Genomic DNA, 27604 nt, shown 5'->3' with positions numbered 1-27604 from the left:
ATATTTGACAAAGGAGGCAAGAGCTTGCATTGGAGTAAAGACAGTGTTGGGAAAATTGGACAAGTACATGTGAAAAAATGAAACTAGACTACCAACTTATACAATACACAAGAATAAACTCAAAATGGGTAAAAGACTTAAATGTAAGTCATGAAACCATAAAAATGTTAGAAGAAAACAAAAACAGTAAAATCTCAGACATCTCTTGTGGCAATTATTTTGCCAATACATTTCCTCAGGCAAGGGGAGCAAAGCAAAAATAAATAAATGGGACTGCAGAAAGCTTTTTGCACAGCAGAAGCAACCATCAACAAAATGAAAAGGCAACTCACTGACTGCATGGAAAAACAAATTCACCAGTGATACATCTGATAAGGGGTTGATATCCAAAATATATAAAGAACATACACAGCTCAACAGTAGGAAGACAAACAACACAATTAAAAAATGGCGAAGCACTTAGATACTTCCCCAAAGAGGACATAGAGATTGTCAATAGACATGAAAAAATGCTCAATGTCATTACAGTCATCAGAGAGATACAAAGTAAAACCACAGTGAGAGGTTACCTCACACCTGTCAGAATGGCTACCATCAATAAATCAACAAACAACAGGTGCTGGTGAAGATGTGGAGAAAGGGGAACCCTTTTGCACTGTTGGTGGGAGTACAGACTGGTGCACCCATAGGGTAAAACAGTATGGTGTTTCCTCAAAAAATTAAGAATGGAACTGCCTTTTTACCCAGCAATCCCACTTCTGGGAATATATCCTAAGAAACCTAAAACACTAATCAAGAAGAATATATTTAGCCCTATATTCACTGCAGTGTTATTTACAATAGCCAAGATATTGAAAGAGCCCAAGTGCCCAAAGGTAGATGAGTGGATAAAAAACCTATGGTACCTTTACACAGTGGAATATTATTTGGCTGTTAGAAAAAAAAGAAAGGCATCTTACCTTTTGCAACAGCATGTATGGACCTGAATATTATTATGCTAAGTGAAATAAGGCAGGCAGAGGAAGACAAATACCATATGATCTCACTTATATGTAGAATCTACTGAACAAAATAAACTGACAAACAAAATAGAAACAGAGGCATGGGCACAGAAACACACTGACAGCTGTCAGAGGGGAGGGGCTTGGGGGACTGGGTGAAAGAGGGTGAAGGGATTAAGCAAAAATAGAAGACAAAGACACAGACAACAGAGGGGAAGGAGAGTGAGGAGTAGGTGGAGGTGGGCAAAGGTGGAGAAAATGGGGATGGAAAGAGACTTTGCTTGGGGTAATGGGAGCGCCATGCAACGTGCAGATGTGTTTTATTGAGTTGTACCCTCGAAACCTATATAGTTTTTTGAACCAATGTCACCCCAATAAATTCAATTAAAATGTTTCATGGAGAAAATGTTTTGATTTTGACCTAATCTTAAGAATTAAAACTAAAATGAATAAAAACAAGTTTATACAATTGGCAACATTTTGTTTGTAATTCTAATTATGCATTATTTCCTAAAATAATGAATTAACTGCATGTTTTTTGAATAATTTTTTAGGTCAAATGTTGTGATAGCACAATCACTTTTGATTGTAGTACCATCATAACAAGGATGGTCATTTTTATAAAGAAAATTTCCTAAAAACATTGATTAATCTTTTTATATTCAAATCATTCTCTTGGAATAATGTACCATATAAACTATCGCTCTTGCCAAATTTTAGTTCCTCAATTTCCATCTAGTCTAACTGCTAATTCTTGCTTGGTCAATGATTTAAGCTGTTCTTCAACACTATGCTATATTTCTCATGGATTTTTCCACATCTTTTGCAAGATTTGCAATTTCACTTTGCAGTTACTTTACATTTTTATTTTGAATATTATTTGCAATATTCCGCAAGGCAATATACATTAATCAGCTAGCCAGATTCTTAACCTGACTGAAAGAAATATCAGTCAATTTTTTAAAGTATTTTTATTCATAGTCTCTACTTTAACCAATTAAATCAATCTTTGTGAATGGGACCCAAGTATCAATATTTTTTTTCAAAACTCTAATGTGCAGAAAATTTTGAAACCACTTAGCAGTGATTATCAAAGATACAAAGAAATATAACCAAATGAGTGAGATACATGTTATTTATGAGTTTTGTTTGAGTAAGGACTAATTTTATAAGTGTTAAGATTATTAGTGAATATTTTTATACGTTGATGCCTTTCACTTCCTGTGTAATTTTGGAGACTCACATAATGAATACTTGGATAATGAGAGAATCTTCTATTTCCATTGATTGCCAAGTATATATAGGCCAGGAATGCAGTGGTGAACTAAAATGAATGCTGTCTCTTTCCCTAAGAGTGTATAATTTAAATAAGAGGGAGACATTAAGTATTTAATTATAATACATGCTATGAAGTAAAAGGGGACCTAACCTGGGCTTGGGATTAAGGATGGTGACTCTACATTAGTGATTTTAAAGCTTAGTCCAATATGATGACTAGGAAATAATTTGGTGAAAAGGAAAAATAAGAGGGAAAAAATGTTTCAAAGCTATAAATTGGGAAGAAGTGTGCAAGCTCTGTGAATAGAAGTCAGGCAAAGAACAATCAACAGAGAATATATAAAGAGGATCAAGTCTTGATTTGCTAAGTGTGTGTGAGTGTCAGAAGATAAGATTAAAAAGATGGTTTGGAAGATACATTTGGAGTTTATTCTGTAGGTTATGAGGAAATAACAAAGGTTATTAAGCAGGAAATTGAGATGATCATATTTTATGGTTTAGGATCACAACTCAAGTAGAAAAAGAAAAGATTTCCCAATGTGGTGTCCTCAACTTGGCATTGGAAAAGTATCCTTTTCTTTGTTTTGCTTTCTGTACTGAGATAAAATTAAAATAGAATGGATTTCTTCTCCAACATTCACTATTATTCTATTCCTAAAACTAAATGCAAAATCACATGTAGAGGACCAAAAGAAAAAAAAACCTTCACTAGCAAATCTTCAAGAGCTATACATATACCAATTCTTATCAGTTTTTTAGTTTGTCAAAACAACTTTGAAATAAGGCCAGGAACTTTTGAGTCATCCCCAAGAGATTGACCCCAGAGAACAATATGGCTCCCCAAGCACAGTTCTCTGAAGATACTAAGGTGGCCCAAGGCAATTAATTTGACAGCTACAAACATGAAACTGTTCTTTCAGTCTGAATGACTATGCACTAGCAAGATAGGAAGTGGGAGAGAGAAAAATGAAAATTTTAATTAAATAATATTTTACATATTTTTCTCCTTTTGACTCAATTCTGCCATAAATGATACAGCAGTTGCCTGGGATTTCCACAGCATTAATTAATTCAAAAAACAGAAAATGAATCAGAACCAGAAACTTATTTATTATGCCCTTTCCTTTAAGCACCACGAACAACTCAGTGTCTCTTGTGATCACAAGAGTTTGCATTTCTAAGACTTGGATATACCTAATTTAAAAATCAATTAAAATATGCTCTCAAACATAATAATACAGGAAATATATTTGTTTCCTTTTTTCTTGACTTTTCTGTTAAGTGAAAGTAAACAGTAACAAATATTTAGTATTGTATTTGTTTGTATATTTAAGTTATGGAAATAAGACTGGAAAATAATGACACACTGTGAGTAAAGCACACTAAAGAACATTTTTGTTTGTTTTCCAAAGGTAAAATGCACTTCAGAAAAAAATTTACAGGCATGATTTAGACTTACCTTTTTATTATTACAATATATAGATTCCCCTGGTATTAATGATGTCCATTGTCTTTAGCACACTGACAATTGGAGTCCAAAAAAGAAAAAGAAAAAGAAAGAATCACAGCTGAATCAGCTGAAGTGCCAGTTAGATTGGAGATACCAAGTTTTAGGGGAAATTATGGTAAGGGTGAATTGAATATTAACTGGCAATGGGGGAGCTCATAATCTGAATTCTAGTGCTAGATCAACTGTGTGAATGAGCTTCACTTAGTCCATCTCAAATCTGTACTTGCACTGTACTTTTACTGCCGATAATAATACCAATGCTTAAAGTAATTGAGAGTTTCCAATGTCCAATTACTTTGTGCCTGTTTATACTTCTACTTTTCTTTCTTTTCAAATTAGTACTCTAGTTACGAAGAAAAAGGAAAATGATTTATATTTCTAAGAAGCAGCCCTTTTTCTAAGTGAAACAGTCCTCTAGGTTCTGCTGTATCTCTGGCATGTTATCTCCTAACTGGGTGCAATTTTCAATTGTGACAGTTCCAAAGAGAGATGCACACTCTAGATCGGAAAGAAAAAAAAATGTCCTATGTTTATTTCTGATATTTTAATTTGCTTTTTTGTGCTGCCATCTCTCTCTTTTTCTTTTTCAGCTGTGTAGTGATTACCCAGTAACATATACATTTACCTAAGGCATTCTCATTTCTATTTTAGAAGGTGAAAAAAGTGCATTCATTTTTAACTATGCTTTCTGAAATTATGCTCGTTTATCAGTTTATTTTGCTCTTTTTCTAGAGCTGTTTAAACATTTTTTTTTTACCCTAAAGGGAGGGTGTGTCAAAATTATTGCAAGCAAAGATAGAGGTAATCATGTGTGGTTCCTGTTATAAGCTTGTGTTGATATTAACTTGGCTGTTTAAAATAGCACCTCCACGATGAGTCTACTTTTAGAACTTTCCTTTTCAAGTGAATTTATTGTGCAACATTTAATCAATGTTTCTCACAGCAGTGCAATTTTGTAATGCCTTTATTTTACTAGTATCAGTGTAGACTATTTGAACAAGGGACTCAATACAGAAGGCATTAATCCTTCTATTACACATTCATGTAATTCTTAGATATCTAAAGACTACCTCTTTAAGCACCAACATTATTTTTAATTTTACCTATACATTCTGATTTCCTAAATAGAAAATATAGAAAGATTAAAGGAGAAAATATTTAAAACCACCCATAATTCTATTGCCGGCGATAGCCCCTATTAAAATTTTAGTGTAATGTATATAATATATAGGTGAGGTCATAACAGATCCAGTTTTTAATTATAATTTTAAATTTTAATTTCTTTAGTAGTTTATCTTGATGGCTGGGAGTTATCACTATGAACATCTGATTCCTTGGAGCTGCCCCTTTGAATTGAGGTTCTGTTAAGGCTACTTATTTCTATAATGAGTAGCCCCCAAAATGCTGTACTTTTTGAGTTCCTATGTCTGCTTTTGGGTTTCCTATCTTTGCCTTTGTTTCCAGACGGTAAGCTGTCATTTCTCTGTAATTAGTGTTTTTGCTTCTAGTAATGTGAATCTTCTTTGCATAGTACTATAAGCTGCTATTTCTATTTGGCTAAGGGCTGAAAAATTAAGAAGAGAGAAAAATGAATATTTTATAGACCCTTTTTATTGTACAGTACTAATGTAGGTGCTTTTGTATAAATTCTACTATATAATTATCACAATAAGTCCTTGAATTGTTATTAGTTCACCTTTTTTAGGTAACAAGGAACCATTTACTAAGCACTAACTATATGGTAGGCACTGTGCTAAGAGCTTTACGTATTAGTATGTTAATGGGTTTATTCCTGCAACATTCCAGGGAGATAGACTATTCTACAGGTAAAAAATACCTAGACTCAGAGAAGTTCAGTATCTTGCACAAGATTATACTAGTAGTAAATGGTAGATTCAGGATATGAGCCTAGATATGCTCCTCAAGTAATTAAAAGTGCTATAATTATGTCTGAAGTAAGAGTAAATAGATTCAGGAATTCTCCTTTAAAAATAAATAAGCTTTAGATATTAAAGCTTTTCTTGAGACATCTGTTTGGGGTTTTGATTCCTTTTTGATTCTCCTTATTTATCTGTTATGGGGATGTTGCTGAATAAGGAGGAATCTGTGGAGAAATGTGGTGATGTAAGTGTGAAAGTGTCTAAGGAACTCAATATTCAGACCAAATGAATTCTAAAAGAATGAAATTTAAAAAATCTACCCAGGAAGGTATAATTCCCATTATTGTTGAATAGGCGTCTGTTTCGTAATTCTTAGGATCATGAGTATATTCTTTGCTAAATTTTCTATATCAAAAGGTACTGATTTATGGAATTGCATAGAAGTTAATATAGTAATTAGCCAAAACACCATTGTATTAATTGTCCATAGCTACATTTCTTGGGGAGGCAGGTTTTAATCTCAATATATATTTCTAATTATATGTGAAATGAAGGTGATAATTTCAAGGAACAACAGACCTCAATTAGATTCTTTTATAGTGGTTAAGAACTTGGTTTTTAAAGTTTGTTTGCCTCGATTCAAGTCTCAACTCTACCATTAATAGTACATTCTTGGAAAAGTTAATTTCTATGTGCCTAGTTTCTCATATGTAAAATGGGGTTAGTGATAATAATTATCTACATAATAAAACCTACTCCTACATGGTTTGTTTGTTTTGAGGACTAAATAAGTTAATGTATGTAAAGCAATTAGAATAATGCTTGTTGCATTATAACTGTTTTATAAACGTTAGCTATTATAGTTTTAATTTGAATTTTTAATCATTTTTTGAAATCTCCGAGTTCTGTACAAAGTGCTAAGTCTTATTTGTCAATCAAAACATTTTATTTTTCATTCCACACATAACCTAATAGTGTGTCCCATTGTTCACTCTCTTTCATTAAAATCTATCTTGAAGTGGCAATGACCTCACAATGAACTCTGTAACTCCATTTCTTAGATCTAAGAACAGAAACATACTAAATTGCAGTATTTTATTCAGAATTGCCACAAACTTCATGTGAAGTATCTAATGTAGTATCTCTTTACCTTCAGATAATTTCTCCTCAAGTTGTGAGATTTTCTCTTCTTTTTCAATATATGGTACATCATGCAATTAGGATAACGATCCCATTCAGTGGTCGGTCAACTTGAGTGTTGAATGTGCATTGGTATTCTGTAATCGAGAGGACTCCTTATTTATTTTCTATTTTATTATTGAAACAAAGTTGCAAAAGGTAATTTACTCCTTAACCCTCAGTATGGTGTGCATGTGCAAGAAAAAGATAAAAGCTATGTTTCCTTCGTAGAAGGGTGTGGAGGTGGAGGATGATTTCAAATTAGCAATAATGACAGCAATAGAGTTTCCAATGAAGACACAGTGGCCACCAAAGGACAAAGGGGAGACACTAATTCCTGACATTGAGGTATTTGATTGAATACTTAGGTTGTTCTTTATGTGTACAGGAACCAGTTAGGTTGTTATTTATGAGCTGGAGAGAAAGTGTGTTTGACAAAAATGTTTAGTGGATGGCTTGATGATTGGGAGAGAAGCACCACTGAGATCCTGAAAACCTGTAATAAGTAAGGTAAAAAATAATATATTTGGATAGGCAATGACTTTTGTTTTGTAAGGCTTTTGCTTCTCTTTGTTGATTGTTAACTGTGATAACTGGCTTATGATAATGGTGTTTTTAAAACTTTAGATAATAACATTGACTTAGAAAAAATTTACCAGACGTTAGAATGTCTAATGTTTTCTTTCATTACTTTATCCAATTTTTTTTGGGGGGGGGAGCAGCTTACAACTTTGTCACCCTCAGGTGATTTATATTTAAATGTTTATTTTAGAAAGTCTGGCATTGTGGCTCTGTGTGTGTGTGTGTGTGTGTGTGTGTGTGTGTGTGTGTTTGGATTGGAGGAGGAGATGACAGGTGAAATTTTAAGGAAATGGAAAGCCAGTAAAAGTTGGTGTAACGGACTGGAGAGTTTTGCACTGAAAACTAAAACATATTAAAGCATGTTTTCTCCTTTAGTGGGAAAAATACAAGAGACTGTATTATGCATATTTCCATGAAGACTGTGTATAAATATCATGCAAAAACACAAGAACAAACAAACTTTCTAAGAGATGGAAGAAAATATATGACTTAAAAATTGTAGCAGAGGTAAAGAAAAAGTCTTTTTTTGAACATACTTTTAAACCTAGTGTCTAATGGGGTTAAAGTTTAATAGGACAGGCTGGGGCATTTATACATTGCAACACTTTTAATTTTCTCAATGTTACAAAGTGTTGATTTTGATAAAGAATTTGTTGATGCTGTATCAGCTTCTCCATGTGGAGAAGTGCTACTGGGTGATTAGTAAGCACTAGGGCTCATAGCCAAAATTCAGAAATTTGGTCCCCAGTTTTTCAGACCTTCTGAGGATAGGAAAACAGCTACTGCATTTTTCTGAGCCTTGATTCCCTATTGAAGAAATTCTTCATTATCAAGGATGTCAGCTTTTTTTTATCTTTTTGTTTCTTTAAAAAAGTTATTTGTGGACACATGGACAAAAACTAGGGGGGGGTGGAAATGGGAGGGAGGTGGGGAACACTGGAAGGGTGGGCTGGGATGGGAGTAAAAGACAGAAAACTGTACTTGAACAACAATTAAAATTAAAACAATGTTATCAAAAAATTTTCTTTGTGTCATTACCATCTTCATTTATCTTTAATGAGATACTAATTTTGAAGGTACTTTAATGTTAGCTTAGTCATATGGAAATTCTTTATATTTGTATAATTTTTACTGTAAATTTAAAGCCAAAAATGTCTTTTTTTTTCCTGTAAGTTTAAACCCAAGGAGTCTAAAAGTTGGTGAGATTGATTTGTTCAAGATCATGTATATTTAGGAATTCTGTCCAGGACTGTTGGTATTGCCACATTGCCAAATAAATGATTCCTGTTCAATTTTTTTGTCTTGTGATGTTGCTGATAGGTGTCAGCATATTTGTTTTTAATCATTTGCTTAAACATTTGCTATTACTTTATTTTACTATATATATTTATCTATCAAATTAATGAACACATATCAAGAAGATTAGCCTGGTTACCTTGTAGGGCTCATTTAAGTCTTGATATAGTACACTTACAGGATCATAATTTTAAATAAAATTTTTAATTCTATGACACTTGTTTTTTATAGAAAAACTAGTATCTTTTTGTGTCTGTTTGAACAATAAGAGGTACTATGTTATTTTTGTGTTTTCATAAATTATAGGCTTGTTAACAATTAATTAGAATTGATTTTGAGTAAAGTAAAAAATATAGTCTTTCTCATTGCCTTTTCTGCTTAAAAAACAAACCATGATTATTTGAGAAAATTTGGAAAATATAAAAAAGAATGTAAAAGATATCTTCCATAGTGACATCTGGAGTTACCTCAAGATGTTTATGCTGATTACATACCAGAAGTTCTTTTTATATCAGTATGCATTTTTTTAAAAAAGGAAAGTGGCATCTTATTGCACATGCTATTTTGCAAGCTCCTTTTTAAAAGTTAACATACCGTGAACACTGTTCCTGTGTCATTAAATATTGTCCTGCATACCTTTTCCTTTTAAAATAAACTTTATAATTTACTAAAAATGTAACAGATATTGTATATAAGAAATTTAGGTTACATATCAAAATAAAGGAAAAGAAGAAAAACTGTACTCCATTTTCCAGATTTAATCATTAAATATCAAGGTATATATACATTCAGTATTAAATTTTTGCCTTTCTATAATGCTTATATATCATTTATATATATATTCTACTTAAACAAAGATTGAGTCATATAGTAACAACTGTTTTGCAATTTGCTTTTGTTAAACACTGAACCATATTTTATCATTTATATTTTTATATGATATCACTATTCTTTCACAACGTGAGTTTTAATGGGTGCATACTATTCTGTTTCTGGACATTTCATAGTTTAACTGATCATTTGTAAGTAGGTTATTTCTGATATTCTATCATTAAAAACATAGCAATAAACTATAGCTCAATGTTTGCAATTATCTCTGGTGACTGTTTTAGTTCAGATTCTTAGAAATGAATTGTTGAGTAATCACTTTTTAAAGTCACTTGATTCATATTCTCAGAATGCTATCCAGGAAAGTTGAACCAGGCTACTCTTACCAGCAGTGCATGACAGTATTCATTCTGTCACAGTCACGCTTACACACGTCGCTGCCATTATTTTCAACCATTGCCAATGTTAAAGGGAGAGATGACAGCTTAGTTTTAGTGTAATTTGTGTTTCTTACGAGCAGTAAAATGGAATATTTCTTCATTTGTTTATTGTTCATTTGTATTTCTTCTCTTTTTTTTTCCATAAATTTCTTGCTCATATCCTTTGAGAAGCAGAAGAGATTTTGGAGTCAGACTATTGGTGATAGAGTTTGAACCTTGGCTCTATCATCAGTACTTATCAGCTGTGTAACCTTGGATGTTTACTTAATCTCTCTAAACCTTGGTTTCCTTATCTGTAAAAATTTTCCATATGTCATAGGATTGTTGCAGGGATGAAATGAATGAACATAAATTAAATATTTAGAACAGTCTCATATAAAGTAATGCACATTATTCCAATGATCAGTTAATTGTTATTGATTTGTAAGGGGTCTTTATTATGCTAAAAATATTAATCTTTTATCATAGATGATGCAGGTTTTTTTTCAATCTTGATATTTTGTCTTTCAATTAAAATTTTTAGAAAATTAATTCTCTCTCATCAAATAAAATTTTATTCTTCTCCTTTTGAGTTTCTGTTTTTGATGTGATTTTTAAGAATGTCTTTCCACAAATTATATAAATATTCACATATATTTTATTACAGCATTATTATGGTTTTATTTTTTTACTTTTAGGTTTTTAACCCATATAGAATTTATTTTGTTATGTAGAATGCAATTATAATTTGAAGAACCAATTGTCCCAATAATATTAGTTATATGATTCATCTTTTACATACTGTAATTATTATAGACTAAATTCTTGGGTTAGATATTTGGGTTTATTTTTCAACTTCCCTTCTGGCTATTCATTTGGTATGCTTTTATTTTGTGAGATTTTTAAAAAATTCAATGACTTCTGTTTTTCAAATTATCTTGGTTCTTGGTTTTTCTCAAGCATTTGTTTTTCTTGATGGACTTTAGAATTACTTTATCATCTCTCTATCCCACCCCCTAGAAAACCCTATTTGTGATTTTTATGGAAGTATAGAATAAATTTCTGAAACAATTTGGGATGGTATGATTTTAAAGAATAGATACATTGTATTTTACTTTAAGGATACATTTTTAATTTAATGAATCTGATGTGTTTAGCTAATAGTAGGCACTCAACAAAAATTGTTGAATAATTATTAAATGTTATTTTACTAACTGTTGAAAATTTAGATTGCTTTATTTTTTCTCTATCATAAGCAGTACTTCAGTGAACATATTTAATATGTAAACCTTTGAATACTATCATGATTGCTTCTGTGGAATAAATTCCTAGGCATTGTAAATTTAGTTCAAAGAGTATGTTTAATGATTTTGATATTTTGCCAAGTTACCTTCTAAAAAGGATGTACCAATTTATATTCTACTCAACAGTTTGAAACCATATTGCTGTGATCAGCTTATTTGTCTTCCCATGGCAAGGTGCAATACCAATTTCTAATGAGTTTGAAATTAATATTTCATGGTGAAAGAAACGTTTTTACTTTTAAAATGTTTGTTTATATTTAGAGTAAAATATGTGACTCCTCTGCTATAGAATAGTAAAACAACCAACGTGGATGTAATTGCACATGCTGGGGTAGCATCGCATGTTCAGGGGTCCAGATAATAATAATAGTAATACAAAATAATAATACAATAAATATTATTTTAGGATGATCTCTTCAAGTGGCTTTTCCCCCATCCTGAATTGTCTTTCTTCTTTATTCATAATGTAAAGTCACTCTTTCCTCTCTTCTGATAAAAACAGATGCTGATTACTTTGTGTGTCTATCTGATTTTAGCTCTTTTCAAGAGTGACAAACTATTTTCACTATTACATAACAAGAACAACCTCATTCCTTCTATCAGCAGCTAGCATTAAGTTGCAATTTTTGCATAAGGAAAAAAATTCATATTTATTTTGTTTTGTCCTTGCATACTTGGGAGCTGAGGCTGAAACAAGAAAGTAAACTAACACTGCAGTTTGAATAGTTGGATGGAAAGATGCTAATGAACAAAGCGCTTTAAGTATCCTGGTTCCTTCCATTTTTATTGACCTATTTGTTTACTTTTCATTCTTCCTCTTTATCCCTCTCTTGATGTAGTATACTACAAAAAGAGAATATGGCTCAGTCATGATGGTATAGTTATTACCACTATATATTTTAAAAAGTGAAATTCTCTTTGTCTAGAAACAAATATCAACAACTTCAATATCTCTGTAACTAACAACTTGACTTTTTTTTTTGGTATAAAATGTTTCTTTGTAGATTGCTTATGAGACTTTAGTTTCCTGAAGAATAGTACCCCTTAATACTTTTTTCCCTTTTCTTTCTCTCTCCTTTTCTCTTTCCTGTCCTTCCCTTCATTTTCCTCTCCTCCTCCCTTTTTATTTCTGTCAGGATTATGTTTAGTGAGTGTTAAAGAGATACATTGTCAGTGTAGAGTCTGAAATGACCCATCAGCAGTGCAGTAGGTTTTCCCCATTTTCCAACAATTGCCTGGAGAGATTTAAATTACTCTGTGCTGGGTCTAGAGAATGTAGTCATGGGTTTCAGCGATGACCATGAAGAATTCTTTCCTCATTTTCTTCACTTTAACCTCATAGAGATCATGTGAAACTCTTACCCTTAACAAGAATGTGGTGATTTACAAACCCAATATTCTCATGTTTTCCCTTATTCTCAGTACCCATCTTTTGAAATGAAGTTTAGCCATTTAAAGGCAAGAGTTGTAGAGGAAGAGGGTGAAATATCGCACTTATAATTATAGCTAACTCTTCGTCAAACATTCATGGAGTATGTCTTGAACATTGGGTACAACAATTTTATAATCCTGGAATCACTTTCTCTTGACAGCCAGCATGCCTCTCTCATCCTATTCCCACTCTCATCTCAACTCTCACTCCCTGCCAGTTTTTTTTTTTTTTTTTTTTTTGGTATTCTAGTTTAATATTAACCTTAAACCAATCCAGTTCTGAGAGTATAGATCAAGAAAGAAAAAAAATCACCCAGTGTATGATAGAACTATGCATAAGTGACTTGAGATTATCCAAATTGTTTTTTAAAAGATAATGTTGGCACTAGATCTGCAATTGGCTGCATTGCTGTAATCATATATCATTCATTAGAGAAGTATGCAGTGATAGATTTTTAGTGAGTTTCTTTAGGATCAGCATGATTTCTTCTCTTTCCTGTACAATGCTTAGCATTTTGGAGTTTAGAGATCTGGATTCTAGTTCCAAATCTTCTCTGGTGCTTTGGAGTTTGAAGAACTAGATCCTATTCCCAACTTTTTTTGCTACTAATTAGTAATTAGTTACTTGCTTGAGCAAATTGTTTCAGCTCTCTAGGTCTCACTTTCCTTTCAACTGTAACACTCTCTAGTTCAGTGATGCAAAATATCTAACCTTAACTAGAGAGATTACGTTTGATGAGATGTCTTTACCTTGTTTTATAATGTGCATACCTTCTGTGTGGGTAGGCTGAAAAAATAATTGGTGTATACTAGTAAAGTTTGAAAAGAGTTTAAGAAGTGCTAGTTAAGAGTGAGCTGCTGAGAGTTTTTTAAGTGTAAGTAGATGAAATTGTACCTATTTTCTAATATAAGACCTAATGGCAGTAGTAATTTTTTTTTTGATTAGATAACACTTTATTTTTAAGTTGCACTTTTAAAAGTTGTTAATAGGCATAGTATAGCATTAAGTTTGACTTTCATACTTTCATCCTTAAAACAATGTTACAAAATAAGCAAACTTCAATAGCTACAAAAATGAAGAGAAAGAAGAGAGTTGTAGAAAATGAGAGGAAGGAGGGAAAGAGTGAGAAAGAATGAACATGAAAGAACGAACAGTAAAAATCTGTCATTCCTTTGAATGTGTTTGTCTGGCCTTAAAAAGCAATTTTACTTTACTACTTTTTGTATATTGCAGGGAGTAAAACATTGCCCTAGAATAGAGGCTACCACAGCATAGAATGGGTAAATTTATGACAGGGGAATAATTCTTTTGCCACATTAGTTTGTTTTTGTTTTCTGTATTACAATAAAAAAACCCAACTCATCGCTTATTTCTCAATTTTAATTACTTAAAATATTTGACTCAGGTTATGGCATGTGTTTAAGCAGGGATTGTGTAATGAGCCTTTTAAGGTGCTAGATAGGAGAAAATGGTAAAAACACAGGGAATGGAGTCAATAATATCGTAATGACTGTATGTGGGGACAGGCAGGTAATCAAAACACCAGGGAATCACTCTGAAAGAACATGATTGTTGAACCACCATGCTGCACAGCTGAGAAATAGACAGGATAATATTGAATATAAAATAGAACTGGAAAATAAATAAGTAAATGAAACTGAACTATGTATATTCAGAAGAGATAAAAATACTAAATTTTATTTATTTATTTTTTTGGTTTTAAAAATTCATTCTACATGTGATATTTGAGCCACCATTGTGGAGAAGTTAATTTTTAGCAATAGTTTGAGATGCATTGTCATCATTTTACCCAAACAACTGCTAAAAATGCAGGGGGTGTTGAAAACAAAGCTACAAACCTGTGAATTACCCAATTTTTCAGAGTACTGAGTACTCTGAAGTACTACTCATGAAGTACTCTCAGAGTACTTACATGTTATAATTAGTAGAGTTTCTAATGAAGTAAAAAGAGTGAATTCCTAACAATGAAGTTATTCTAAATAGGTTTTACAGTTTTTCTGATTTTTTGGTTAACTTTTGTAGGACTTTTCATATTTTATCAGAGTTAGTTCCCAGATAGGTACATGTTCAGGCCAGGATGCTCTGAATGATGAAGAAGCACTGCCTTAGTCTGCTTGGGTCCCTGTAACAAATTACCACAGACTGGGTAGCTTATACATAATAGATATTTATTTCTCACAATTCTGGATACTGAAAGTCTGAGATCAGGCTGCCAAAAGAGCCAGGTGAGGGTCCTTTTCTGGATCACAGACTTCCTGTTGTAGAAGGGACTAGGGAGTTCTGTGGGGTCTCTTTTATGAGTAGTGATCATACTCATGAGGTCTCCGCCCTCATGACCTAATCACTCCCAATGGGTGTCACCTGAGAGTACCTTCAGCATTGGGGGGTTAGGATTTCAACATATAGTTTTGGGGAGGCACAAACATTCAGACCATAGCAAGCATATAGGGAGCTCAGAGAAAGAAAGGTATGGTTTTATGATTTAGGTACTTATTGTGCAGTGTAATATTGTGAGGTGATATCTACCTTTGAAGCTGTAGTAATTGTATTGAGGTATAAAGATGGGTCAAAGTACATATTCTTGAGTATTTTAAAAATATACCAAGGGCCTAGAGGCTGTATTAGTAACGATAAGTAAATTTCATCCTCCCCTCCTTCCTTCTTCCTTCCCTCCTCCCTGCCCTCTCTCTTTCTTTTCTTTTCTTCCTTTCTCCCTTTCTCTCTCCCTTTCTTTCCTTCTTATGATTATTATTTGATGATGCACAGGATAGATAAGTTGAAAAAATATAGTTTTGATATTTGAATATATTTTTCAACTTATTTGTTATATACTTTCATTCTTGAAGGTTATAGAGGTAATCTCATGCAAGTCATAAAACCACAAATTGCGATAAAAATTGGGTAATGCATAGGTATGATTTTACCTCTGCAAATTATAGGAACCCAGCAATTAAATTCCCAGGTATTCTCAGGTGATGCCACATCATTTACTTGAATGATTCATGATTTCTAGAGCAGTAGAGGAAGACACTGCTCTAGTGAATAGAGTAGATGATAAGAACTGTCTAACATGAGGCTAAGTTTGTTGGGGAGTGAAGAATAACCTAAAGAAGGAAGCTGGACCCAAGGGAAAAGAACAAAGTATGAAAGGAGGAGCGAATTAAAGGAGGAGACTTCAAGCCATAGTCCAGAAATTGAAGAGCCCATTCACTTGGATTGGCTATTGACACATCTCTGTTTAATGATGTATCTAGAATTTATTTTTTTACATTTTGTAGGAATGCAGAATTGCACATTGTGAACAGTCCTTTGTGGCTGTCATTGTACTTCTGAATGATGAAAACATGTTAGGGGCACGAAACTTAAGTAGTTTGTGTCATAACTACAGTTTGAAGATAAGACTATATTTTTTGTGTGTGCTGGTGCTCATGGATATGCACACTCACTCACTAGCACCCTACTGTGAATAATAATCTGCATAATGCCATTCTCCTCTCCCATTGCTTTGGATAAAGACATCTACACACTGTGGCAGTACATTTGTGAAGAATTAAAAAGTGGTTGTGTCATGACAGTGGCAAGTTCAAACATAGTTCACTAATGTGAGTTTTTATAACATTAGGAATAAAACAATAAAATGTCATCAAGATGATGGGTATGGGTTTGTAGTAAATGAAAGCATAGTTGTTTGTTTGTTTATTTATTTATATTTGTATTATTTTTTCTATTACCATTTAGTCCCCCAGCAATCACCACATTGTTGTCCATGTTCATGAGTCCTTTTTCCTTTTTTGCTCAATCTCTCCACCCCCCTAAGTGCCACACCTCTGCCCCCCTCGGCTGTCATCCTATGGGACATTTACACAATGGAACACTACTTGGCCATAAAAAGAAGAAGAAAATTTTATCCTTTGCAACAGTATAGATGGACCTGGAGAACACTTTGCTAAGTGAAATAAGGCAGTCAGAAAAAGACAAATACTATATAATTTCACTCATATGTGGAATCTAATGAAGAAACTGAATTAACAAGGAAAATAGAGACAGACTCATAGATAGAAGCATTTTTAATATACCAGAACTTTAATTAAATAATTTTTAAAGGCTCTTTCCATTTTAGGTATTCCAGCTGGATTTCCACCTAGTGATGGCAAAATTACTAATCTTTACTGGCTTAAGTCTATCAACATTTCAAAGAAAATTAATGATGATTTTATTCTTCTATCACTTTGCTTTTGTTTTAATTCTTTTGGAGTTTCCTTTCTGTGAAGGAACTTCGGCATCCTGTGACCAATGGTTGAGTACACACTTATTTTGGTGTCAGTTATTTTTGCTCTCACTCAGCTGGGCTTATCTTTGAGTGGTCTTTTGAAGAAGAAGTCTTTCCGACAAAGTCCTCTCTCAGCTGTCAACCTAAGTCTTTATTAGTGCTCTTGTTCTCCTCCATGACTCACAGAGCTTTGACTGGTTGGCTCCTCAATTTTAAAGCCTGCTCTGTGTCTCTACTTTCCCTTTTTTTCCCATTTTCTCCCTATGTCATTAATTCATCATTACTTCTTTATTTTAGTTTTATTGAGATATAATTGACATACATTACTGTGTAAGCTTAAGGTATATAGCACAGTGATTCATTCAACTTGCATGTATTGTGAAATGATTCCCACAATGAATTTAGTTAACATCCATCAAGTCATTATTATTTTTCTGCTAGAAAAATCTATGTATCTCTATTGTACAATTAAAAAGTCTTTAGTATACTTACCAAAAAATTTTAGTATGCTTTAGTATACTGTAGTATTATATATAATATAACAAAGTAAGGAGTCAGAACGGACAAAATTGCCTTTTTTCTATATTTTTATTCAGGTCATCTTGACTAACCTGGATTTTGTAACCTATCATTTTAGTAAAAAAAAAGTCTGTGTGTTTGTGTGTGTGTGTGTGTGTGTGTATAATATCACATACATATAATATTACCAATCAATCAATAAATCAGCCAACTCGAATCAATATGTTCAGTGCTATGACAATATAAAGAAGTATAAAATATGGTTCTTGCAATGTAAACAAATTCCAGCAGTATGAAATGTTGAGTTTTAGAGCATTTACTTGTCTTCCAACAAATATTACATACCTTATATAATAAAAATAGCTAACACATACTGAATATTATCTATGGACCCAGCACTATGCTAAAATGCTTTAAGTATGTTACATAATTTAATCCTTTACATAATTTTTATGAGCTAGGTTTTATTATTATTACTATTTTATGATGAAGAAAATGAGGCACAGAAGTCATGTAACTTTCCTAGGGTCACAGAACTAGTGGATGCTGGAGGGATAATGTAAGCCAAGTGGGCTGACACCATGCTAGAGAGCCTCCATATATCATGTGGTAGGATTATAAGTGCATTTTGAGCCACATATCTTTGATAGAAGAGGATAAGAATTTTGGTGTAGTATTTACTACAGTATTAGAGTTTATAATACAGTTTTACTCTTCAGAATATATTCAAGACCATATATACATATGTATGCCACAATGTATTTCTGTGTGTGTTTATATTCATTCATTCTTTGGTGCTTTGGAGTTTGGAGTTTCATTAGCAAATATTTACTGAGCACTTACTCTGTGTCAGGAACCATCTGGACATTGACAACACATCAACGAATGAAACAGAAATTCTTGCCCTCAAGGAGCTGATAGCCTATTGGAGAGAGAAAGGCAATATAAAATAAGTAAATTATCATATAGTAAGGTAGAGGGTAAATTCTATGGAGAAGAACAAAGCAAAGAAGGGCAATAGGGAATACTCAGTGTGGAAATGTGTGCAGTTTTAAATAAGATGGTCAGGAAAGGTCTCATTGAGATGAAAGTATTAGCTCAAAGACTTGAAGTAACAGCAAAGGAATTATGCACATATCTGGAGAGGAGTGTTCCAGGCAGGAGGAGCAGCAGATGCAAAGACTCTTGAGGTAGAAATGTGCCTGGAGGTTCAAGGGACCAGGACAAGATCAGCATGGCCAGAGGCATGCAAATGAGGGAGAAATAATAGGAGAAGAAATTAGAGAAGTCACAGGCACCAGATCTTACAGGAACTTGTGGAAAATTGTGAGAATTTTAGCTTTTATTCTGTGTATGATGGGGAGTCATTAGAACATTTTGAGCAGAGTAGTGATATTTGACTTAAGTTTTAAAAGGATCACTTTTGTTGTTACTGGTAATAAATTCTAGGTGTACAAAAGAGTGAAAGAAGAGTGACCACATAAAAGGCTGTTATAATAATCCAGATGAGAGTTATTGGTGGCTTGGAGCAGCAGTGGAGCTGGTGAGAAGCAGTTATATTCTGAACCTATTCTGAGTGAAGAACTAACAGGACTTTCTAACCGATTGAGTTTGGAAGATGAGAGAAAGAAAGGAATTGAGAATGACTCCAGGATTCTGGCCTGAGAAGCTCTAAGGTAGAGTTGCTATTAAATACGATGGGAAAAGCTTTGGAAGGAATGGGTTTTAGGAACAATATTAGTTGTTTAGTTACGGACATGTTAAGTTTGAGATCATGTTAGATATCCAAATGGAGATTTGGAGTAGGCAGGAGAGCACAGGGTGGTACACTATGGGAGCGTACAAATATGAGCACAGTCATTCTAGATCTCAGACTGATATTTAATGTGTTTGAAAGGCCTGTTTTCCCATTCTTTGGTTAAGACAGTATAAAAAATCTGTATTATGTTTAATACTGAGTGATGTAATTTGTTGTCAATCATTTGGTCTGCCTGAAGGTTATACTCTAACAGTCACATCTAGTCAGAACAAAAACCATGATAAACAGTTCAAGTAGATGGGATTTAATTGAGGGAGTTTTTTACACAGTTATTGGAAGGCTGAAAAAGCTAAACAGGAAACTGAAGCAACCCAGATATTAATAAATGTAGAGAGCAGCTAGTTACTAGCCATAGGGCTGGTAGAAAAAAATTGGAAGAAATTGAATTTTACTTGAACCTAGGAACTTGGAAAAACCTTGTAACTGGGCTTGGACCTCTGGGGAGAGGGTGTTCTGTGTGACTTGTGCTCAGACCACTGAGGGAAACACAGCATGGCTTATGCTTTAATCACCCGAGGGGAGTGTGGCCAGCTGGTGCTGGTATCTCTGTGGGGGTCAGGCAGCTGGTATTGGGAGTGCATAAGTAGCCATCGCTGGTGGGAATGTAAAGTGGTGCAGCCATAAGTGTATTTTGCTGCTGGAGTGATGCTGACAGGAGCTAGAAAAAGAAAGTCTCTTTTCTCCTCCTTCACCTTCTAATTTCCCACTAGTCCCTCTCATTGGCAGAACCTAATAGGAAGCCAGCTGGCAAGGGAGCCTGGGAAATATAGTGCACCAGAACCACGGAGCAGAGAATTGAAGGGTGATGCGAGTCAAGAGACAATAAGTAAATAACTGCCTCATGTACTCTGAATGTTAAGATATGAATAAAATTTTGAGACCTTATTCCATTGAAATGTTCAGTAAAGTGGAACATTTTACATTTTAAGCCATAGTACTTTGGTATTTGTTGATGATAAATAGAAGATAATATTTGGTGTTAAAAAAGATAACTCATTAATTGAACAAATGATTTGGTTTTCAAACTTTTAAGATATTTTCTGACTCTAAGCAAGAATTTAGTCAGATAATTCATTCAGCAAATGTTTATTGAGCATTTATCACATGCCAGGTACTACCATTCTTGCACTTAAAATATGTTAGTGAATACAACAAATAATTTTAGTTCTCATGGAGCTTATGTTATAAATGGGGGAAATACATAGCAATAAGCATGATACATCAGTAAATTATATAGTATATTGGAAGTCTGATAGTGCAAGAAAATAATTTTAAATATGATGATTAGAGTAGGACTCATTGAGAACATGAGATTTGAACAAGGTAAGGGAATTAGCCATCAGAGGGGAAAATGTTCTTTTACTTTTTTTTTTTTTTTTTTTTTTTAGATAATAGCTATCCTAATGAATGTGATGTTGTATCTCATCATGGCTTTGATTTGCATTTGCCTAGTGATTAATAAGGCTGAACATCTTTACATATGTTTATTGGCCATTTGTAGATCTTTGAGGAAATGTCTATTTAAATCCTTTGCCCATGTTTGAGTTTGGTTGTTTGTTCTTTTTTTGTTGAGTTGTAGCAGTTCTTTTTCTCAATCCCTTATCAGATACATGATTTGAAAATTCTTTTTTTCCATTCTGTGGGCTGTCTTTTTACTCTCCAGATGATGTCCTTTGATGCATTTAAGTTTTCCAGTTTGATAAAGTCTAATAGATAAATTAGACCATCCTTTTGGTGCTTGTGCTTTTGTGTCATATCCAAGAAGTCAGTGCAAAGCCACTGGCATGAAGATTTGCCCTATGTCTTCTAAGGGTTTTATAGTTTTAGCTATTAAGTTTAGGTCCTTGATCCATTTTGAATTGATTTCTGTGTGTAGTGTAAGGTAAGGATTCAACTCCATTGCTTTGCAGGTAATTAGTTTTCTCAGCACCATTTGTTAAAAACACATCTGTTTACTTTTTATTTGAACTTTCTGTGAGTTTAGATAATGAGGAAAATAAAATTAGAGATTTGCAATTGTTAGTAATTATCTAATTTTCAGCACCCTTTTTGGTATGTCTCTGTTAACCTCCTATAATTTGCAAAACATAATAGAAATGCTAGTTAATTCAAGAATTATTTTGTGGCCAATAGACAGTTAAAAGAACACTGTTTTATCCTTAATACTTTCTAGGAAAGTGCATCGGCTTTGTTTTGTATATATATGTTACCACACAGTGCTAGACAGCAATTTTTCTGTATGCTAATATCAGTGTTTTGTCCATCGGAAATGTGGGCCATTGTGGCTTTTCCATTCACACTTTTATGGCTATAAGCTCCTAGTATTTGTTAATAACTCATTTTCATATTGAGATGTGTCTAAGTTGGGGTGAGATTGAAAGCTGTATTCCAAGGTGATTTGTAATTGCTTGGATACTTATCTGAGCTAACTCTCATACTTTACTGCACCATTCTTTCTCTTTTGCTTTGTGCTGTGGTTAATCATTACTTTTTGTGGCTTGAGAGCCAGTTTTTTTCCTCTAAGCCCCAAGGGAGAAAAATGTGGTTGCATTCTGTGTCATAACTGTGTGAATGGCTTGGGCTCTCAGTGGCATCATTAGGGACTTCAGTGGAGAGCATGCTGTCTCTCTCAGCCTATCACAGCCTAGCAGGAATCTGGTTTGAGGAACAGTACATTTAGAACATTGCTCTTTCCTCTGCTTTTGTTTTCCTGAATATAGTTCTCATCCTGGGCCAAATAGGAAACTGAAGGTATGTTTAGCCTGACAGTGATAATTCTAATAAAATAAGACAATACAATGTGCTTCAAGTAAGGAATTTTACTTCCCTTTCAGAAACAAAGCAAAACCAAAATGAGAACACACAGAGAAGCAAAATGTGCTTCAGCAAGGTCCAAACTATACCTTAAATCTAGCCTGAGGAGGTAGACTGAAAATTTAGATTTCTCATCTCTATTTATTACATTTGAATAAACTTCACTTGTATGAACCACTTGCTCTACCATACTTCTGATTTCTGTACCACCTATATCAGCCATCATCTTTATGGGAGTTATTGATTATTTAGTCTTTGCTGACTCAATCGGGCCAACATACTTGGGTGAAAGCTTTTGATGATTTTACACTTCAGCACCTATCCTGTGATTTTTGTACTTGGGTTACAGTTTTGTACTTGGGAGTACAGTTTTGTACTTGGGAGACCTGTCATTACTGTTAAGTGTGGAAAGGCATGGATGAATCAGACAGAAGATTTATAAATTGTGGCAGTGGTGTTCATAAAAAAGGAGTTAGTGTTTAAACAGTGATTCATTTTTTTTCATCTTTTTAATTGTTCAAGTACGGTTGTCTCTATTTTTCTCCCACCACTCCCCACCAACCCATTCCCACCTCCCACCCTCGATCCTACTCACCTTTGGCTTTGTCCATGTGTCCTTTATACGTGTTCCTGACAACCCTTCCCCCTCTTCTCCCCATTATCCTCTCCCACCTCCTCTCTGGTTGCTGTCAGTTAGTTCTTAATTTCAGTGTCTCTGGTTATATTTTGCTTGCTTGTCTGTTTTATTGATTAGGTTCTTTCTGAGTACTACATTTACCTAGTAGATTTATATTCCTTTTAGTACAGAAAGAAAATAATTATGATAGACCATGGGTTAACAATTAATATATTCTCTATGACAGTTGTTGAAAAGTGAAAGCATGGGATTTAGATCCGGGTATAGATCTTTGTTCTGCTATTTACTTGCATTATCCTTAGGAAGCCTTTCTGAACATCAGCTTTTTATCAACAACTTGGGAAAAATATTACTGTACTTGTCATAGACTTGGAAGGATTAAATGAGATACTATTTGCATCTCTTTTTCTCCTTGAAATAATTTTTTTATGGTATAAAAAAACATTTCTCTACATGTGATTTGATTTCATAGTATATAGATCATTTTATAATTCATTCCCTTTTTAGGATATGAGGATCCAAGAAGAATAGGAGTCCTTTTTAACCAGTCCCTAGCAGCTGATTAAACACTGTATGGAGAACTGGGAAATATGAAAGATGGCAAATGAAATCCTGGCAGAGAGAACAGTCTAATCCCAAAGGACAGTTTCAACAATAGCCTGGGCCCTATGCCTAGTACTTAGAGGGGCCTATGGTAAGACACTCTTGCCTCACTGTACCATTTGCAGAATCTTATTCGTTAAGGCTTGGCTTTATTAATAAAGTCATGACCACTCGTTAGGCACTGCATATGGTTGGTTGTGATTTCCAGCTGCCCTTTGGACTAAATGTAAACAGTGAGTAGATTGTTATGTTCTTCTATTAAGCTTAAATCTGTGATCTCATGTCTGTACCACATATGTCTGCAACCAGAACTATATCCTTCTCCTGATCTCATGGAAGAGAAGCAGCACTGTGTGTGAAAAGCGTCTGAATTCATTAGTCTAAGGCTTTCTACTTTTCTTTTTATTGAAACCAAAGAACAAAATCAAGGCATAAGAAGTCATGAACATCATCAATAGGATGTCAACATGACACCAAACGGCATAATATATTGTCAAGATGAACGTGTGATCTGGTCACTGAAATTTCTATATGTTTGGCTTTTCACAGAAGACAGAAGTGCAGGCAGTATTCCAACCATCCACAGTCACAAAGGGAGCCTCAGTGAACTTGATTTGAAATAAGCACAACAGTTTGTCTGAGTGACTGAGAAAATATCCATTGATAGAACTGGCTCCAAAACTCTGGCTCAGTTGCTAATATGCTGGGTTAATTAGCATCTAATTTTTTTTGCTTTAATATGTTGATCAGGGAGGCTGTTGTTATTGTTGATGGTCATGATTTTTTCCTTTTAAATCAGCTTAAAATTCTTGACATTACAGATGTTTCAGCTGTTCACATGGTATGAATACTAGATAAAGCCCTAAAATTCTAAGCTCTCTAGAAGAGAGAATTTATAAGAATGACACCATTTTATACCATACAGGCAAGCTACTTTTAGGTGTATATATAAATGTTTGTTACTTACTCTTAGAATTGTTTCATTTTCAAAAGAGGAAGTTGTTCATTTAAGAGTTGAAACTTCTTGCCAAAGTCAGGGTCTGGATTCATACCTATGGCTATGCGTGACTCCAAAGTTCTGATCTTTCTGCAAGTTACACTACTTTCTGCCTCTTCTTAACTGATTTTCCAAGATGGCTTTCTGCCTCTGAAATACACAGTACTTCTGAGTAATAATGGTAATAATTAAGTGTACTGTCTTACATTTGTATGATATATACATAGTATGAGGAAAGGGGTTTTGTGTTAGAGGACTAGGAATTTAGGTGTGGCTTCACCACTTTCTATCTAAATAACCTCGGAAAGTTTTCTTCTCTGGGCCATATTTGTAGTGGCTGATTTTGTAGACATAATCACATGACTTATTTCACCAGGTTACTGGATGAATTAAAGGAAATTATACACAGGAAAAGGCTTTGCAAATTATAAATTATGAATTATATACAAACTTGCTTGGCTTACCATCATAAATTTAAAGAACTTCTTGTTGCTTTTTACAGTAGAAATATATCTTGTACTTTCCTGACTTTTGCAACAGCCTGATCAAGTTTAAAAGTTTTGGAAATCAACATTCTGTTATCCAGTGTTTCCATTCTGTTTTCCTGGGGATCTTCTTCATCAGGCCATTTCTCTGACCCCCTAAACAGCTGTTGTGTGTCAGTCCAGAGGTGGTTACATTTCACTGATTCAAAATTACATGATTCTGATGTAGAGTTGCAAGGTTTTTGCTAACATTGGTTGCTCATTCTGAAGTATGCTGTATAATTTGGTGTATTAATGAGAGAAATTCGGCATGGATGCTTTAGAACCTTTGTGTGAAAATGACACACTTGGAACACTCCAGTTTTTTAAAAAACAGAAATACTTCTCAGTTGACTTTTTCTTTTCCCAGCATCTCTGTATCTGCTGCTCAGTTTTCTACTATGTGCAGAAAGTCTTTTTTTTTGTATTTCTTCCAAACTCCTCCCATGTTCACAGCAGAAGTAATGAGTGAGTTTCATAAATTTTCAGTATGAGAATTGTTTAATGTTAGAACAATGTGTATTTGAGTGAAAATAGTATTGTAAAGTAGTCAAGAGAATGCTGATCTGGAGTGAGACAGCGTGGGTTGGATCCTGAATCTGCTGCTTATTAGCTGTAGGACCTTAGACAAATCACTTAACTTATTTGTTCCTCAGTTCCCTCTGTAAAACGGGCATAACAGTACTACCTACACCATCAGTCATTATGAGGGTTGAGTGTATATATATATATATATATATATATATATATATAAATAAAGTTTGCTGTTATTGTATTGTCATTACTGAAAACTTCCTACAATTAAAGTGTAATGGAGTGCAATCCATACACTGGTAAACCCTAATATGTGCTTAGGATTCTGTCAGCTATCTTGGGGGACACAAATTATATGACAGAATGCTTATCTCCCTCTAGAGGCTTATTGAGAGTAATGTAAGATATATTTGGATGGTACAAACTGCCTGAAGAACCTGCTACAGGGCATTTCCAAGGGTTGACTGATTGGGGACATAGGACATAAACAGATAGAACAGGGGACTGACAAACACAAATCTGTCTTCATCAGGGTAAATGAATGTTACATAAATAATTGCAATAAAAATGCAATGATGGGCTGATATGTTTCTGAGTGGCTTACAGTGGAAGTAAGATATTAGCTGAGCCTTGGAAGTGGAATCTGGAACTATAGCAATGGGTAAGGGTCTTGTGGGGGAGGAAGGAGTGGGGAACTGAAATATGCACATCATAATGTGGTGGAAATGGCACAGCCAAACACAGCAGGGTTAAAGCTCTGGCGCTGCTTCTTACTAGTTTTGTGACCTTAGGTAAGTTACTTAATTTCCCAGAGCCTCTATTTTCTCTACTGTAAAATGGGGACAAAGGCATTCATTTTTTTTAAGGTTATTATGGATCTTAGAACTAACCTATATAAGGCAGCTAGTATAGTTCTTAGCATATAATTAGGCTTCAGTAAGGGATAATATTGGGAATTGAGTATAAAAGTTAAAAGCTTGGGATTTAAAGTCAGAACAGGTTGAAATCTTCTCTACCATTTAGTAGCATTATAACCAAAGCCAAGTTACTCTATGTCTCACTTTGCTCCTCTGAAAATGGAATAAGTTAGTGGTTTCATTGTGGAGTTGTTTGAGATGTAATGAGATACTGTGAAGCATACATAACAAACATGGCACATAGTAGATGCTCAGTACGCAGTAGCTATTATGTTATTTTTATTTTGTAGCATCTCTATTTTTTTCTTCCCAGATATTTCTTTTGTGATCATTCATATGCTTTCATCATTTTCTCCCCCTCTCTCTTTATTTACCTTCCTTTAACAGCATTTATCAGTGGTGGGTGTAGAGACTGAAAACAAGAGACTTGAAGGAATGCAGAGGTAGAAAGTAACTGGTCAGCACCAGTCAGCACCACATGTCCAGCAGAGCACAAGGACCAGATAAGAAAAGGGCAGCTTAGCACACATAAATACAAATGACAGGAGCATAAACACATACACAGCCTTCTGGATGACTCATCTTTCTTAAAGCCGATAAAGATTTTTTTTCTTAAGGGAAATTCAGTTCACATCATTCCCTTGGTTAAATTCCTGAAGTAATTTTCTTTTTCCCTAGTATAAAATCCAAACCATTTTGAATTATGTTTGAACTCCTTTTTAACCTGTTGTCAGCTCTCCCTATTGGACTTTTTTCGTTACTAGCCATCATATGTCCCGTATTCCATCCCATTTGAAGTTCTTCCCCTTCTTTGAATGTAACCATCTTCTCTCATATATTCTTGCTTTAAACATCCTAAAATGTCCATTCCTCATATTTCTACTAGACAAACTTGTACTTATCCTCTAGAACCCAGTTAAATAGGACTTCTCCTGTAATTCATCTGATCCCTCCAAAATGAATTACTTTTGCCTTCCTTCGGGCTTCCATGCTTTTTATAGCTTTCAAACACCTGGTCACTTATCATTTCACCTTGTTATGATTTATATTCCATGTATTTTTCTCACTACACTATTATTCAATAACTACTAGATGGCAGTCTCTTATTCGTATGCCTCTGTATACTTTGGCAGCCAGCACAGTACTTGACACAGAGCAGGTAGTCTGTAAATATTTGTAGGCTCAATAAAAGAGGCAGTGGGTACATGACTGACAACTTCTCCAGTTCACTAACCAATTT

At 34.0% G+C, this 27604-nt stretch overlaps 1 protein-coding gene across 17 annotated transcripts in view; it reads left to right on the top strand.

Annotated features, from left to right (window-relative positions):
- Window positions 1-27604, top strand: part of SOX6 (SRY-box transcription factor 6) — a 614163-nt gene that overhangs the window by 208033 nt on the left and 378526 nt on the right. The window contains exon 1 of one of the 17 annotated variants that reach the window (XM_036029078.1): window positions 6598-7196. The exons of the other annotated variants lie outside the window; for them this stretch is intronic. The gene's annotated coding sequence lies outside the window, so the exon portion shown is untranslated. Of the gene's footprint in view, window positions 1-6597; window positions 7197-27604 lie in introns of those variants that run through there. 17 annotated transcript variants of the gene reach the window in all.

Source organism: Phyllostomus discolor, chromosome 6 (assembly GCF_004126475.2).
Source record: "Phyllostomus discolor isolate MPI-MPIP mPhyDis1 chromosome 6, mPhyDis1.pri.v3, whole genome shotgun sequence".
Classification (NCBI taxonomy): domain Eukaryota; kingdom Metazoa; phylum Chordata; class Mammalia; order Chiroptera; family Phyllostomidae; genus Phyllostomus; species Phyllostomus discolor.
The sequence above is the reverse complement of the archived record's forward strand: the minus strand, read 5'-3'. Positions and strand labels throughout refer to the sequence as shown.